Source organism: Cherax quadricarinatus, chromosome 3 (genome assembly GCF_038502225.1).
Source record: "Cherax quadricarinatus isolate ZL_2023a chromosome 3, ASM3850222v1, whole genome shotgun sequence".
NCBI lineage: Eukaryota > Metazoa > Arthropoda > Malacostraca > Decapoda > Parastacidae > Cherax > Cherax quadricarinatus.
The window spans coordinates 15,854,138-15,872,151 of NC_091294.1; the positions used below are offsets into that span (position 1 = coordinate 15,854,138).

At 41.2% G+C, this 18,014-nt stretch overlaps 1 long non-coding RNA gene across 1 annotated transcript in view; it reads left to right on the forward strand.

Moving 5' to 3' along the window:
• Positions 1-15,396, forward strand: part of LOC128706575 (uncharacterized) — a 42,825-nt gene extending 27,429 nt beyond the window's left edge. The window contains exons 3-4 of the long non-coding RNA XR_011392665.1: positions 1,592-1,679; positions 15,263-15,396. This is a non-coding gene — a long non-coding RNA (uncharacterized lncRNA). The remainder of the gene's footprint in view (positions 1-1,591; positions 1,680-15,262) is intronic.
• The last annotated feature ends 2,618 nt before the right edge of the window (positions 15,397-18,014 follow it).

Consider the following 18,014-nt stretch of genomic DNA (forward strand, 5'->3'; position numbering starts at 1 on the left):
AATGAAGATCTGGTGATGATTGATGGGATGGGAGGAGGGGAGTGTCGAACTTATTGTTTAGAAGGGGAATCCGCTTCCATTAGGACTTGAGGTAGCAAGTCCTTTTCCGGGGTTACTTCCCTTCTTCTTTTAATGCCACTAGGACCAGCTTGTCACTGGACCTCTGTCACACAACAAATCTGTCCATAGAGCTCTGTACCTCCTGTTCCTTTACGATTTGTCTAAAATGGGCCACAACATTGCCATTGTAATAGTTACCAACACGGCTTTCAATAGCTGTGTTATGGTGATTTTCATCCATAAAGGTTTGCAGTTCAACCCACTTTGCACACATTTCTTTAATTTTTGAAGTAGGCACAATGGATTCCACAACTGGCATAGGCTTCTCAGGGTTAGCCCCAAACCCTTCAAAATCTTTCTTAATTTCCATACTAATTCTCACCCTTTTTACCACAGGGTTGGCACTAGAAGCTTTCTTGGGGCCCATGGTGACTTATTTTGCAGAAACAAGCACCAAAAACAGTGTGATAATATGGAATGTACGGAGTGTATGCTTAGATGCGAGCACACTGGCTGGCTTGTGAACACTGGCACTCACATGGACGTGTCCTGGACGAATCGTGTGTGGAGGGTTTTTTAACGAGTGGCGAGGCAAAATTTTGGCGTTAAAACTTATCGAATACCGAATTTAACGTATACCGATGCTATCGAATACCAGGGGTCCACTGTATTACCCTACTCACACTCCAACAGATCGTCAGGTCCCAATACCATTCGTCTCCATTCACTCCTATCGAACACGCTCATGCACACCTGCTGGAAGTCCAGGCCCAAAAGGGTTGTTTCCCTATAATTCTTACTCTTTTTGTTCCCTTAGCCTTTATACATAGGAACAATACATGCTCTATGTTGGTCTCCAACCATTCCAAAACTATATATCCATCTTCTTTTAACATTAGTCTTGATGGCTTCAATCCCAGCCTGATCTCTTCTATCCCTTCTTATATCACTTCTGCTTTGTAAAAACCTCTTGAATGCTAACTTTTTCTCTTATTTCACACTCGTCATTTCATCAATCGCTCCTGTAATTTCATAGTTAATTTTTTTCTCTCTTCCAACGTTACTTCTGTATTTTTTATTGGATCACTAAATATGTGATTTCCTTAGCTTCGTGTTTGAAAACCTATGCTTGCCTTCACTTCTATCAGCTTTAGCCCAAGATTGATTTTTGGGGGCTTTAGACATTTTAAAATTTCATGCATATTTCCTGAAGCTTTAGGTTGTTGCTCTTTTTTTTTTAGTATTTAGGGTTTTTCTTACCTAGTACTATTGGCCTGCATGTCTGCTCTCACATTAGTTCATCTGTCCTTGTAAATTTGTCTTCAGAATTCCCTAGAAGTGCTATCATTAGCAAAGAGCAAGTAGGATATATCCCATTTTATATCAGATCCATCATCTTTCAGACCCACATCTTCAAAAGCGCCCTAGCATTTACAACTTTTGCTACCGCATTATTCTTTTTCTTCATTTCTTTGAAATTATAATGTACATGCGTGACTGTATTAAAGTCTCTACTGAAATTTTCTTTTAGGATGACAAGGCTTTCCTGGAAAAGAAGAAAGAGGAGGAGAAAAAGATGAAGGAGCTTCAAGCACGTGCGGCAAAGGGTGGTCCACTTGGTAAGTCGAGGCCTGACACTCGATGCTGGTGGAACAAGGTTCCTTAGTTTGAATTATATTTTACAGTGCTGTACAGTGGAACCTCAGTTGTCGGTCTTGGCTCGTTCCAAATGTCTGTTCGACAACCAAAGCAATTTTTCCCATAAAGAATAATGTGAATTGAATTAATCTGTTGCCAGATTAGTGATTTTGCTGGATTATCAACATGCAATATTTACACATGGCAGTTTTGCTCACTTAACCCCCCTATTTTTGGCCCATTTCATTGTTCCAGTTGACCTACAAGAAGCTGCCCATTTACCCTTTTCAACTACCCAATAGAGTGCTTAGAAATTGGTAATTTGGCCAATTACAAACAAATTTCAAGAGATGCCAATTTCAAAATAGGGTCCAGAATAAACAGACATTCCTGGCACTAAAATAAAATTTTCTGTTCATTAGTCACATCTCCAGGCCCCTCTTATATTATGTTTGCTTTCCATTTTGATTTTTTTTCACACAAAAATATAAGATTTACTGTTATGCAGACTACATTATTGTAATAATTGTATAATTGTCAACCCATTCATGACTGTGTTTTAGAAGGGCCAATTGGACACACATTGGACAGTGACATCATTTGTTTACTCTTGAACATCGGCAAAAATTGAACATTTCTGCCACGTAGTGTGGAAATTAGGTGTGGAGTTACTAAAAGAATGTCAGAGGGCTGAAGATGGGTTGTTGAGGTGGTTTGGTTATTTAGACAGAATGGAAATCTGTAGGGGAATGAAGGTGGGGTAGGGGTTGTCCTTGAAAAGGTTGGAGGGAGGGAGGTAGGTAGGTAAAGGTTTTGTGGGCCAGGGGCTTGGACTTCCAGCAAGTGTGCGTGAACGTGTTAGAGAGGAGTGAATGGAAACGAATGGTTTTTGGGACCTGACAAGCTGTTGGAGTGTGAGCAGGGTAATATTTTGTGAAGGGATTCGGGGAAACCGGTTAGCCAGACTTGAGTCCTGGAAATGAGAAGTACAATGCCTGCACTTAAAATGAGAGGTTTAGGATATTGGCAGTTTGGAGGGACTTCTAAACTGTTGTCTGAGTGCCTCTGCGAAGACAGTGATTGTGTATGAGCGATGGTGAAAGTGGAAATACCCCACTCGGTAGATCATCAGATGCAGCATTCTGAACCTGACTATAAATACTTGCGTATCTTCCACCCCAGGTAGATCTGTTTGTGACTTGAAAAAGCCCACTGTGTGGGTGAAACGTTGTCAATAAAGGATCACGTTATACTGCATGTGTGTTTATATTTCCATGGTGAAAGTGTTGAATGGTAATGAAAGTTATTTTCTTTTTGGGTCTTTTTTGGGTCACCCTGCCTCAGTGGGAAACGGCTGATGTGTTTACCTGGAGAAGGTTCGGGGGTCAATGCCCTTGCAGCCCAGTCTGATACCAGGCCTCGTTGTGGATCAGGGTCTGATCAACCAGGCTGTTACTGTTGGCTGGGCATAAACTGACGTACAAACCACAGCCCTACTGATCAGGTACTGACTTTAGGTTCCTGTCCAGTGCCTTCTTGAAGACAGGCAGGGGTCTATTTGTAATCCCCCTTATGTATGCTGGGACGCAGTTGAACAGTCTTGGGCCATGACACTTATTGTGTTGTCTTATCGTACTCGTGGAGCCCCTGCTTTTTATTGGAGGAATGCTGCATCTCCTGCCGAGTCTTTTGCTTTCATAGGGAGTGATTTTTGTGTGCAAGTTTGGTATTAATCCCTCTAGGATTTTCAAAGTGTATATTATCATGTATCTTTCTTGCCTGTGTTCCAGGGAATACAAATCGAGGAACTTCAACCATTCTCACTATTTAGGTGCTTCGTCATACTTGTGCATGTCGTGAAAGTTCTCTGTACAGTGGATCCTCCCTTATCGTCGCTCAGTTATCGCCAATTTCCGTTTTTGTTGATTTCCAATGTTTTCGTCGATGTATTGGAACCTGTCCAATGCCCAGCGCACAGACAAAGCCACCTCCCACATGCATTCTCAGGCAGTGTCGTGTCGTTTCTCAGTGAGTGAACATATCCTACCAGGTCATATGAAACATTTCGTAATAGTCCATTGTTTTTGCCACTTGTTTATTGTGCGTGACTGCTAACCAAGCCACCATGGCCCCAAAGAAAGCTCCAAGTGCCAGTCTTTTGGTAAAGAAACTGAAGAATACCGTAGAAATGAAAAAAGAAATTGTTCAAAAATGTGATGGTGGCATACACATTGTCGAACTCGGCAGGACATAAGGAAAGGCACCATCAACGATCAGCGCCATTGTGGCAAAGAGAAAAGAAATCATGGAAGCTGATGTTGCGAAAGGCGTGAATGCAATAACCAAACAGAGATCCCAAACAATTGAAGTGGAGAAATTGTTGTTGATGTGGATCAGAGAGTTAGCAGGAGATAGTGTCGTGCAGTCGATAATTTGTGAAAAGGCAAAGCAGCTGCATGACAATCTCGTAAAGAAACTGCCTGAAATGAGTGCTGCTGATGGTGAATTTAAGGCCAGCAAAGGCTGGTTTGAAAAATTCAAGAAGTGAAGTGGCATACACATTGTTGTAAGGCAGGGTGAGGGTGCCAGTTCAGACAGACAAGCGGCTGAAAAATTCATGTGGGAATTCGAAGGTTATGTAGAGGCTGAAAAATTCCAACCCCAACAAGTGTTCAATTGTGACAAAACAGGCCTCTTGGAAGAAAATGCCAAAGAGGACCTACATCATGCAGGAGGAAAAGGCACTCCCAGGACACAAACCTATGAAAGACAGGCTAACTCTCTTGTGTGGTAATGCTAGTGCGGATTTCAAAGTGAAGCAATTACTGGTGTATCACTGAAAATTCCAGTATGTTCAAGAATAAGTGTTCTCATGGGTAAATTGTGTGTGATGTGGAAGGCTAACAGTAGGGCATGGGTTATGAGGAAAATTTTCCTGGAATGGTTCAGTGAAATGCTTGGCCTGAGTGTGAAGAAATACCTCCCGGATAATAAACTACCACGCCAGTGCCTCCTGTTAATGGACAAGGCTCCTGCTCATCCTCCAGGCTTGGAAGACCAATTGTCTAAGGAATTCAGTTTTGTAACAGTAAAGTTCTTGCCTCCTAACACCACTCCTCTCATCCAGCCCATGGACCAGCAGATCATTGCAAACTTAAAAAAAATGTACACTAAAGCAGTGTTTCAAAGGTGCTTTGACATAACCTCAGACTCTGAATTGACCCTAAGAGAGTTCTGGAGGAATCCCTTCAATATCTTCCATTGCATAAGCCATAGATAAGGCTTGGCAGGGAGTGACTTCCAGGACAATGAACTCTGCTTGGGGAAAATTGTGGCCAGATTGTGTCCAAACGAAGGGTTTGAGGCTGACCCTGTCGACCCTATATCTGTTGTGCAATCCATTGTGGCATTGGGGAATTCCATGGGGTTGGATGTGAGTGGCAAGGATGTATCTTCAGAGGAGGAGGAAGAGAGATGGAAGAAGGTGCCTTCTTCAAAGATTAAGGATATTTGTGCAATGTGGACTAAGGTGCATTCATTTGTGGAGGAACATCACCCTGAGAAAGTTGTTGCAATCCGTGCTAGTGACTTTTACAATGACAATGCCATGTCCCATTTTAGGCAAATCTTAGAGATTCCAGAAACAGACCTATCTGGACAGATATTTTGTGCAACAGGGGTCCAATGACTCAAGCTGGTCCTTGTGTCATTAACCCTTTCAGGGTTGGTGCCATACTAGTACGGCTTGCACGCCAGGGTTGGTGCCGTACTAGTACAGTGGACCCCCGCCTTACGATGGCATCGCGTTACGTTAAATTCGCCATAAGATACATTTTAACGCAAAAATTTTGCCTCACCTCGCGCGATTCATCCAGGATGCGTCCCACGTGTGGCCTCAGCTGGCCCGTGGGTGCCAGTGTTTACAAGCCAGCCAGTGCGGTTGCATCCACGCATACATTCGGTACATTTCACCTTATCCCAGTGTTTTTTTGTGCTTGTAACTGCAAAATAAGTCACCATGGGCCCCAAGAAAGCTTCTAGTGCCAACCCTGTGGTAAAAAGGGTGAAAATTACTATGGAAATGAAGAAAGAGATAATTGCTAAGTACGAAAGTGGAGTGCGTGTCTCGGAGCTGGCCAGGTTGTATACCAAACCCCAATCAGCCACTATCGTGGCCAACAAAATGGCAATCAAGGAAGCTGTTTTTGCAAAAGATGCAAGTTTGTTTTCGAAACAGATTGCAAGTACTTGAAGATGTTGAGAGACTGTTATTGATGTGGATAAACAAAAAACAGATAGCAGGAGATACCATCTCTCAAGCGATCATGTGTGAAAAGGCTGGGAAGTTGCATGACGATTTAATTAAAAAAATGCCTGCAACTAGTGATGATGTGGGTGGATTTAAGGCCAGCAAAGGTTGATTTGAGAGATTTAAGAAACAGTGGCATATATAGTGTGATAAGGCATGGTGAGGCTGCCAGTTCAGACCAAAAAGCGGCTGAAAAAATATGTGCACGAATTCAAGGAGTACATAGAGGCTGAAGGATTGAAACCTGAACAAGTGTTTAATTGTGACGAAACAGGCCTGTTTTGGAAGAAAATGCCAAACAGGACGTACATTACTCGGGAGGAAAAGGCACTCCCAGGACATAAGCCTATGAAAGACAGGCTTACTCTGTTGATGTGTGCTAATGCTAGTGGTGATTACAAAGTGAAGCCTTTATTGGTGTATCACTCTGAAACTCCGAGAGCGTTCAGGCAAAAGAGTGTCCTCAAGGCTAATTTGTGTGTGCTGTGGAGGGCAAACAGTAAGGCATGGGTCACTAGGGACTTTTTCTATGACTGCTTACACCATGCATTTGCTCCCAATGTGAAAAATTACCTCCTGGAAAATAAATTGGACCTTAAGTGCCTCCTGGTATTAGACAATGCTCCTGGTCATCCTTCAGACTTGGCAGAGCGACTTTCTGGGCACATGAGCTTCATTAAAGTCAAGTTTTTTGCCTTCTAATACCACTCCTCTCCTGCAGCCCATGGACCAGCAGGTCATTTCAAACTTCAAAAAACTCTGCACAAAAGCTATGTTTCAAAAGTGCTTTGAAGTGACCTCAGACACTGGATTGACTCTGAGAGTTTTGGAAAGATCACTTTAGTATCCTCAGTTGTGTAAACCTTATAGGTAAGGCTTGGGAAGGAGTGACTAAGAGGACCTTGAACTCTGCTTTGAAGAAACTGTGGCCAGAAGGTGTAGAAAAAAAGGAATTTTGAAGGGTTTGAGGCTAACCCTGAGAAACGTATGCCAGTTGTGGAATCAGTTGTGGCACTGATGAGCTGCAAGATCATCTTCAACAGCAAGAGCCCAGACCTGAGGAAACTGCTTCGGAGGAGGGAAGAGAGAAATTGAAGAAGTTGTCTACTTCAAAGATTAAGGAAATTTGTGCAAAGTGGCTTGAAGTGCAAACCTTTATAGAGAAAATCACCCTCAGACAGCTATTGCAAGCCATGCTGGTGACTATTACAATGACAGTGTTGTGAACCACTTTAGACAAATCATAAAGGAACGACAGGTACAGAGCTCTATGGACAGATATGTTGTGCGACAGAGGTCCAGTGACTCAAGCTGGTCCTAGTGGCATTAGACGGAGGAGGGAAGTAACCCCGGAAAAGGACTTGCTACCTCAAGTCCTAATGGAGGGGGATTCCCCTTCTAAACATTAAAAACTGACACTCTCCCCTCCTCCCATCCCATCAATCATCACCAGATCTTCATTAAAGGTAAGTGTCAATTATTCTATTGTTATTGTAATTATTATATTGCATTAAACTTAATATATCATGTGGTAAAAGTTTTTTCTTTTCATACTTTTGGGTGTCTTGCACGGATTAATTTGATTTCCATTATTTCTTGTGGGGAAAATTGATTTGCTTTCCGATAATTTTGGTTTACGATGAGCTCTCAGGAACGGATTAATATCATGAACCGGGGGTCCACTGTACAATTATTGCAATAAGGAATAACAGTAAATCGTATATTTTTTGTGTGAATAAAAATTACAAATTATTTATATAATAATAATATGTATAATACGTTTAATAATAATAATAGTATAATAAAATAAAATAATATGTTTAATAATATATAATAATACTGTACTACATATAACAGTTATAATAGAGGGCTTCAAAAGGCCAACACTAGATGGCAGTGTTTACCACAACAAAGAGGGAGAGGTTGTGACTGCCTCCACCTGTTACATAATGACATATTTTATTCATTCTAGAGTATATATCATGTTTCTATGTTATTCATATTTTTTGTTATGTCATATTAGATGAACTGTGATAGATAAATAAGCCGTATAGATGATATTAGCTAAATTATTCATGAAGTATTTTGCCCGGTCTCCAGAAAAACTCTCGTCCACCGCTCACACTGCCCATGCCACCACATGAATGACATATTTTATTCATTTTAGAGTATGTATCAGGTTTGTATGTTATTTACAGTGGACCCTCGAGTTTCGGCAGCCTCGACTTTCGTGAAATTCGACCTTCGGCAAGGTTTTTTTGGCAAAATTTGGACTCGAGATTCGTGGTTAGATTCGGAGATTCGTGGTTAGACTCGGAGATTCGTGGTTAGACTCGGAGATTCGTGGTTAGACTCGGAGATTCGTGGTTAGACTCGGAGATTCGTGGTTAGACTCGGAGATTCGTGGTTAGACTCGGGGATTCGTGGTTAGACTCGGGGATTCGTGGTTAGACTCGGAGATTCGTGGTTAGACTCGGAGATTCGTGGTTAGACTCGGAGATTCGTGGTTAGACTCGGAGATTCGTGGTTAGACTCGGAGATTCGTGGTTAGACTCGGAGATTCGTGGTTAGACTCGGAGATTCGTGGTTAGACTCGGAGATTCGTGGTTAGACTCGGAGATTCGTGGTTAGACTCGGAGATTCGTGGTTAGACTCGGAGATTCGTGGTTAGACTCGGAGATTCGTGGTTAGACTCGGAGATTCGTGGTTAGACTCGGAGATTCGTGGTTAGACTCGGAGATTCGTGGTTAGACTCGGAGATTCGTGGTTAGACTCGGAGATTCGTGGTTAGACTCGGAGATTCGGCGACCGTCCGGTACCCGTCCGCCCGTCACCGCACACACCAAGCCAATCTCCCACGCCATTCACACTCGGTGTGCCATTGTTTACCAACATATGACCATCACCCAGCGGGTTCATACAATAAATACATTTCATAATCCATTGTTTTTTGTGCTTGCAACTGCTAAATAAGTCATCATGGACCCAAGGAAAGCTAGTGCAAGCCCTTTGGTAAACAAAGTGAGGAACATGATCCAGAGGGATTTTCAAGGGTTTGAGGCAGACCCTGTCCCTGCTGACCCTCTGCCTGTTGTGGAAGGTGTTGTGGCATTGGGCAAGTCCATGGGGTTGGAGGTGAGTGACGGGGATGTGGAAGAGTTGGTGGAGGACCACAGGGAAGAGCTAACCACTGACGAACTGCAAGAGCTTCAACTGGAACAGCATCAAACCACAGCCGAGGAACTTGCTTCAGAGGAGGAGGAAGAGGGAGTGGATGAGGTGCCTTCTTCAAAGATTAAGGAGATTTGTGCCAAGTGGAATGAGTTGCAAAGTTTTGTTGAAAAGTATCACCCTGACCAAGCTGAAATGAGCCATATCTGCAACATGTACAATGACAGTGTTGTGTCCCACTTCAGGAAAATCTTAAAGAAACGCCAGAAAAAGACCTCTCTGGACAGATATTTTGTGCGACAGGGGTCCAGTGACTCAAGTTGTTCCCAGTGGCATTAAAAGAAGAAAGGAAGTAACCCCAGATAAGGACTTGCCACCTAAAGTCCTAATGGAAGGAGATTCTCTTTCCAAACAATAGTGTACACCTTCCTCCTATCCCCTCCTCCCGTCTTCCATCCACCCAGAAGTCTTCAGTAAAGGTAAGTGTAATGTTATTTTTTATATGCATGTACAGTAGGGCCCTACTTATATGGCGGGTTAGGTTCCAGGCTGTCGCCGGAAAGCAGACATCACCGGAAGGCAGAACACCATTTTTTTCCATTTATAAATGCATATAAATGCCAGACAATAAGTTTACACTAAATTATATTAGGTTAATAATAGAACTAGGCATTAAAAACACACAAAGTAAAATACATTCACAGTAAATTCATTACTTATCTTCAAGTATTTGTAATCTTAATGTAGGGAGAGAGGTGAGTACTTATTTTTAGGAAGTCAGGTGCAGGTAGCCCTGGCTCCCCGTCTCATACTTAATATACGATATTTAAAACATCCCAGAGAGGTAAAATACACATACAGTACACTCATTATTTACCTTAAAATATGTGTAGTCTTAATATAGGAAGAGGTGAGTAGTATTTATTTGTAGGAAGTCAGTGTAGGTAGCCGGTAGGTGTAGCCCGCCTGGGCTACACCTACCAGCTACCTACGCTGTGGCCCAGAGCCATATTATTAACATCGACATACTGTGTTCACTGAATTTAATAATTTCTAACAACTACCTTTAGATGCCATCATAAACGAAGGTAGAATTAATGAATAATTCATACCGAAAATTGTAAACAAAAGCGGAGTGGGGGAGTGGCTGGGCCAAACGCAGATTCATACAAGTTTTCTCTGATGGCTGAGCAGAGAAAACGTAATGTTGTCCCTCCACCCGGCTACCACACAGGTCCACAACTATTATTACCAGAGCACACACAAAATATGCAATAAATTACAGACAAGTTTACACTAACTTATATTAAGTTAGCAATATAAATAGGCATTTAAAAACACAACAAAAGGTAAGATGCACACAGAGTACGCTTATTACAGTGGACCCCCGCATAACGGACGCCTTGCATAACGGACGCCTTGCATAACGGACAATCCGCATAGCGGACGCTTTGATCGCTAAAATTTTGCCCCGCATACCGCCCAAAAACCCGCTCAGCGGCCTTCGTCCGAGACGCGTCCAATGTGCGGCCTGAGCCAGCCTCATATGTTCCGCCGGTGGCATTGTTTACCAGCCAGCCTCCGCGGTAACATTCAAGCATACAATCGGAATATTTCGTATTATTACAGTGTTTTCGGTGCTGTTTCTGGAAAATAAATGACCATGGGCCCCAAGAAAGCTTCTAGTTCCAACCCTACAGCAATAAGGGTTAGAATTCCTATAGAAATGAAGAAAGAGATCATTGATAAGTATGAAAGTGGAGTGCGTATCACCGACCTGGTCAGGTTGTACAAGAAACCCAAATCAACCATCTCTTCTATTGTGGCCAAGAAAACGGCAATCAAGGAAGCTGTTCTTGCCAAAGGTTTAACTGTGTTTTCGAAACAAAGATCGCAAGTGATGGAAGATGTTGAGAGACTCTTATTGGTGTGGATAAATGAAAAACAGCTAGCAGGAGATAGCGTCTCTCAAGCGATCATATGTGAAAAGGCTAGGAAGTTGCATGAGGATTAAATTAAAAAAAGGCCTGCAACTAGTGATGATGTGAGTGAATTTAAGGCCAGCAAAGGTTGGTTTGAGAGATTTAAGAAGCGTAGTGGCATACATAGTGTGATACGGCATGGTGAGGCTGCCAGTTCGGACCACAAAGCGGCTGAAAAATATGTGCAGGAATTCAAGGAGTACATAGAAACTGAAGGACTGAAACCTGAACAAGTGTTTAATTGTGATGAAACAGGCCTGTTCTGGAAGAAAATGCCAAGCAGGACCTACATTACTCAGGAGGAAAAGGCACTCCCAGGACATAAGCCTATGAAAGACAGGCTTACTTTGTTGATGTGTGCCAATGCTAGTGGTGATTGCAAAGTTAAGCCTTTATTAGTGTATCACTCTGAAACTCCCAGAGCTTTCAGGCAAAAGAATGTCCTCAAGGATAATTTGTGTGTGCTGTGGAGATCAAACAGTAAGGCATGGGTCACTAGGGACTTTTTCTATAACTGGTTACACCATGCATTTGCCCCCAATGTCAAAGATTACCTAACTGAAAAGAAATTAGAACTTAAGTGCCTCCTGGTGTTAGACAATGCCCCTGGTCATCCTACAGACGTGGCAGAGCGACTTTATGGGGACATGAGCTTCATTAAGGTGAAGTTTTTGCCTCCTAATACCACTCCTCTCCTGCAGCCCATGGACCAGCAGGTCATTTCCAACTTCAAGAAACTGTACACAAAAGCTCTGTTTCAAAAGTGCTTTAAAGTGACCACAGACACTCGATTGACTCTAAAAGAGTTTTGGAAGGATCACTTTAATATCCTCAATTGTGTAAACCTTATAGGTAAGGCTTGGGAGGGAGTGACTAAGAGAACCTTGAACTCTGCTTGGAAGAAACTGTGGCCAGAATGTGTAGACAAAAGGGATTTTGAAGGGTTTGAGGCTAACCCTGAGAGGAGTATACCAGTTGAGGAATCAATTGTGGCATTGGGGAAGTCCTTGGGGTTGGAGGTTAGTGGGGATGATGTGGAAGAGTTGGTGGAGGAGGACAATGAAGAACTAACCACTGATGAGCTGATAGATCAACTTCAAGAGCAAGAGGCCAGACCTGGGGAAACTGGTTCAAAGGAGGGGAGAGAGAAATTGAAGGAATTGCCTACTTCAAAGATTAAGGAAATGTGTGCAAAATGGCTTGAAGTGCAAACCTTTTTTGATGAAAATCACCCTCACACAGCTATTGCAAGCCGTGCTGGTGACTGTTACAATGACAATGTTGTGAACCACTTTAGACAAATCATAAAGGAACGAGAGGTACAGGCCACTATGGACAGATATGTTGTGCGAAAGAAGTCCAGTGACTCTGAAGCTGGTCCTAGTGGCATTAAAAGAAGAAGGGAAGTAACCCCAGAAAAGGACTTGCCTCCTCAAGTCTTAATGGAAGGGGATTCCCCTTCTAAACACTAACACTCTCTCTCCCCTCCTCCCATCCCATCAATCATCACCAGATCTTCAATAAAAGTAAGTGTCATGTAATTGTGCATGCCTTTTTCAGTTTGTGTGTACTAAAATTAACATTTTTTTGTGGTAAAAAATTTTTTTTTTCATACTTTTGGGTGTCTTGCACGGATTAATTTTATTTCCATTATTTCTTATGGGGAAAATTCATTCACATACCGAACATTTCGCATAACAGCCAGCCCTCTTGCACGGATTAAGGTCGCTATGCGGGGGTCCACTGTACTTACCTTAAAATATTAATATTAATATGTGAGAGGTGAGTGGCAGTGTGTTTATTGAATAAAATCAGAATGGCACACCATCATCCTCTAACTTGGCACTTAAAATAAGAGGCTTACGACTACTCTTTTTATCACAGCTAACCTTAGACGCCATCGTCAATGAGAGCCAACTAGTTAACAAAAGAGTAAACGAGAGAGAGAACGAGATACAGAGTTGAGACAATGTAAGAACACAAACTGAACAGGTAGTGGACGATCACTTGGTCAGGCGAAATAAATGCGTATTAATATGTCTACTTTTATTTCATTCACGTACGTTTGTAAGAGTTTGTAAAACATTTACCTCAATATTTTTTTATTATAATAATTACCGTGCAACACAAATACTCTTACATTGTGTACAAGTTAGTTCAGAATAAACAAACAGCAACACACCATTTTTAGAGTGAATGAAGATAATAATATTAATAATATTATTAATAATAATAATATATTATAAAGCACTAAACCCACAAGGGTCGTGAATTGCTATATATAGAGTAAAGGTATACGAAAAGAATATTTTTCTACAGTTACCCCCCAGTGTTTGACTAGAGAAAACGTAATTCTTCTGACACTACCTACACAGCTGCTTTGTAAACAAATCTCATATTTACATCCAATTTTTATTCTGTGAGTGTATATATCATGTTTATATGCTATGTAATGGGTTTCATATATAATTTTGAGGAAAATATCATAGATGGATTAATGAAAATGCCTATATTGATGTAAAATAAGACATTTAGTGTGCCCAAGAGTTATTATTACGTAGTATTGGGGCATCATGAGTAGAGACTCTTAGCGATTTTAATGTGTACCTGCACACCAGCACAGTGTGTAAGTATATTTAGGTACAGGTACACATAAGTATAATTATCAGAGTATGTATAAAATGTGCAGAAACTTTAAAACTTGAAATTTTGGAAAGTTTCCTGACATAATAGATGTCACGGAAAATGTAAACAAACCGGGTCGGGGGTGCCGTATTTGAAAGACCGCTTGCCGTATGGCAAATTTTGGTCGTAATTTGACATCGCTGTATTAGCGGAACGCCGTAAGGCGAAACGCAGTGAAGCGGGGCCTTTCTCATTGATTTCAGTATATAAATCTTTATTTAATTTGGAAAAAAATGTTTTATTTTAATATTTTGGGGCGTCTGGAACAGATTAATTTTATTTCCATTATTTCTTATGGGGAAAGTGGTTTCGAGTTTCGTGAATTTCGACTTTTGGCAGGCTCTCTGGAACGGATTAACCACGAAACTCGGGGGTCCACTGTATATTGTTTATTATGTCATATTAGATGAAGTGAGATAGATAAATAAGCCAAAGAGTTGATATTAGCGAAATTATTGAAGTACAGAATTCCACTGGAACAGATTAATTGCATTTCAATTAACCCTTAAACGGTCCAAACAGATAGACATTCAAATTCGTAGTGCTACAAAAGTAGATCTACTTTTTTTTACATGTTTTCAAATATAACAAAAAAAATGTAAATAAAAGTTTTTTTACACGTTTTCAAATGTAAAACAAAAAAGATCTACATTGTTTTACATACTTTCGGATGTTGAAAAAACGTATATACGTTTGGACCATTTAAGGGTTAATTTAAATGAGGAAAGTTGACTCTGCAACTGATTAAACTCGCAAGTAGAGGTTCCACTGTATTGAAGTATCTTGTCGTACCTCCTAAGAGCCGGGAATGGATTAACCCTTAAATGGTCCAAATGTATATATACGTTCTCTCGCGTAGTGCCCCAAATGTATATATGCATTTCATTTGTCATTTGGTGAACATTGGTACAATAGGCCTGAATTGCTTAGACATGAGAGAATGGGTGTGCACACTCAGTGTGCACCATATGAAAAAAATTGGGGATGCCTGGGTACCACATGCTCTTTTTTTCCTATAAAAAACCGATTGTTTTTTTTTTTTTTTTCTCTCAAAATATTCGGGCACTGCACAGGTGAATGTATGTATACGTTGGACCGTTTAAGGGTTAATTGCATTTCAATTAGTTTAAGTGAGGAAAATTGACTGCAAATGAGCCAATCCAGCTGCGAGCAAGGTCACAGAATGGATTAAACTTGTAAGTAGAGGTTCCACTGTATTTGTTGACACAGTTCAGGATCAGGGGTCTCGACAGTGAAAGGGTTAAATGACTTTTCCAGAATAACTGAATTGTTAAAGGTATTTGTAATATGTAATTATTCAGTTTAGGCTATATTTGAAATGAACAGGTGAAAAGGCTGGTAACTAATGTCTACATTTACTACCTGTAGTATTTAAAGTACAAATAATTTTTTTCAGCATCTGGCGGTATCAAGAAGAGCGGAAAAAAGTAACCACAGCCAGTTAATACTGGTTTACGCACTCAGCCTCACCATTATTTCATTTTAACATTTCATGTGGTATTTGTTTCATAAAATAAAAATGATAAAATAGTATGCCTGTAACTTACCCTAATGTTCTGTAGTGTATGGGAACACATTTTATTTTATTGGATGCATATTAAGTGTGTATATGGGGTCACTGCTGGTGTTGAATATATTAATAATTGAAAATATTTTTATATATGCTGTTGTATTTGTTTGGACGTGTGCATATTTTTAAGGGATTAAGCAAAGATGCTAAAATGGAGAGGAGATGTATCTGGAAAGGCTATTGCAAGTCTGTATCATGTACTAGTTATGGAATAGTAAAATTGTTGAATATTGAAGAAAGACATCTGGGAAGGTTTGTGGAAGCTTTTCACCGGCCAGTGGCTTCTTCAGTCTAATACAGAGAATGGTAGAAAATGAGTTTGGGGTAATCAGTCCTTCAGCCAGGAGTCAGTGTTCAGTCCATCAATCTTGAGATGTATAGCATATGTGCAGAGAAGTGGCTTACTGCAGTCAGGCGAGTTGAAGCAGTAGGAGGTAGTAACCACTGGAAAAATCCTCTAGTGTAGGTAAGTCATGCCTAAAGGTTAGGCATGCATAGAATTCCCTGCATCATTCTTCAACTTGTTCAACATATCTGTTAGACACAGCAACATTGTTTAATTATTCGAAGAAGACCCTTTAGAGGCTCTTTTGCATGGTGAAAGGGCTCTTGATCTTAGGAATCATACCTCGTGTCTCCTTCCTTGGATTGAATCTAGCCCCCCTCACCTCTCCCCTTCCTTCCATTTGGCCTTAGTTGGAGCTATATTTTCCTTGCGAATTTCTGCTCCAAGACAGGGGAGGGGGATTGCTATCCATCATACTCCATCAAGGACCTCACGGGTGGTGCTGTTTACCGTGGTAGTTGGATTATCTGGAGACATAATGGGCCACTCTTCAGAGCCATAGTGAGAGACTCCTTGGATGACAGGAATATTCCTGGACGTGGCAACCCGAAGAGGTAAGACTGGCATTTCCAGTCTAGTTTTGTGTGTAAATTTGCTTGTGTCACTCCCTTTGTCAAGTTCACTAATCTGAATTATTAACTTGTAAATGATTAACCGAGACCTCGTTCACTGAGCCTGGCTTGGTTGATTCTGGTGCCACCTTGATATACTGGGGTTCCTGGTTTACCAGGTAGGGTGTGGGCTGGTTTCTAAGCAACATCAGTACTACTGGCTGCAGAAGGAAATATACAGCATTTTTCTCCTCAAAGCTGCCCCTCTTCCCTTACCTTTTAATAAGGAAAAATAAACTGATAGTCATTCATGCTTTGGCTCCCTGGCCCATTACCCCTTCAGCACCCTTATCTCACCCTGGCATGCCCACAGACCTTTCTTCGAACTTGGTACCACTTTTGGGCAAAACCTCGTTGCCTGACTTGCCAGCGTTTTGGCTGACTCTCGATACCTTTAACTTTCATTGTGCTATCTGTTCAAGGCTCCTCTCGTGACAGCATGTAGATTTTCGGATCACTAGCGTGTCACAGGACCAGTTGGTTTGAAGTCATTGTCCAAAACATATCCTTCATGCCCTCAAGAGTGGGATTTGAATGGTCAGTGAAGGATGCTGAGCAAGCTGACAATCTTTCCATTCTCTGGTCTATTGATGACCTCTGTAACATTACACAGTCCATTCTCAAGTCTAGCTGCAATACTGTCATCCTGCATACTATAGTAGGCAACAGGAATTTACACAATGTGGCCTGGACATCCAGGGCAGCTTTATCTCCAGAATCTGGAAACTTAATCTGCTTAGCCCGAGGTCTGAGATTCTAGCAACATTGCCAAACTCTGCCAAGATTTTCCAGCTTCAATTTATATAGGACAACACCTAGAAATGCAGGATTTTCTCCCGACACATCAACCATGCAGATATGGCCAGGTAGCAAAAGAGCCAGCAGAAATATTGTAGATCACCTGCAGAATGTAAAATCTATGATGCAGCAAATCATAATACGTCCTGTAGCCAATCCCAACTTGTAACGGTGGAGAAGCTTGCCCAGCAGTTGCCCAGTTTTGTTAAGAGCTAAATCTGTTGTCTTGAGTAAAAGGATGGTCTCTCACTATTTAGGTGCAAGAATTTTTATCAATTTGACATTTATTAAAAAAAATCCTCAAGTTGGTATAAAATGTCTATTTTAGAATGAAATTGATCACTGCAGATTATGCACCTCAACACTGACCTGCAGGATTAGTGAAGTACACACCCATACATTTCTCATTTTACATATCCACAATCTCGTTTATTCATCCCCTCAAGGAAGGCACCTTGATGCCAATGAAATGAACCTGTCATGTTCCTTGGATCAAACCTGATTGCCTTCCAACACCCATGCACCTGTGTGACCATTATGGATTCAGCATTTCTAAATAAGAACACCCTTTGTACTACCTACATGATTTTAGTCTCTCATCAATAACCGAAACATACCATGTCCAGAACTAGATACTAGAATCAGTGACATTCAAATAGCATGGAAAGAAAGAGGGAAAATTCCTAAGTCTAATAGACAACAAACTGAAATTTTAATCCTTGGAGGGTCGAGAGCCTTGATCCTAAACTCGTTCTCAGGGTTGAGAAATATTTGAAAAAATAAATCTGAAGAATAATTTTCTAAGTGTTAGACCCCCCAAAAA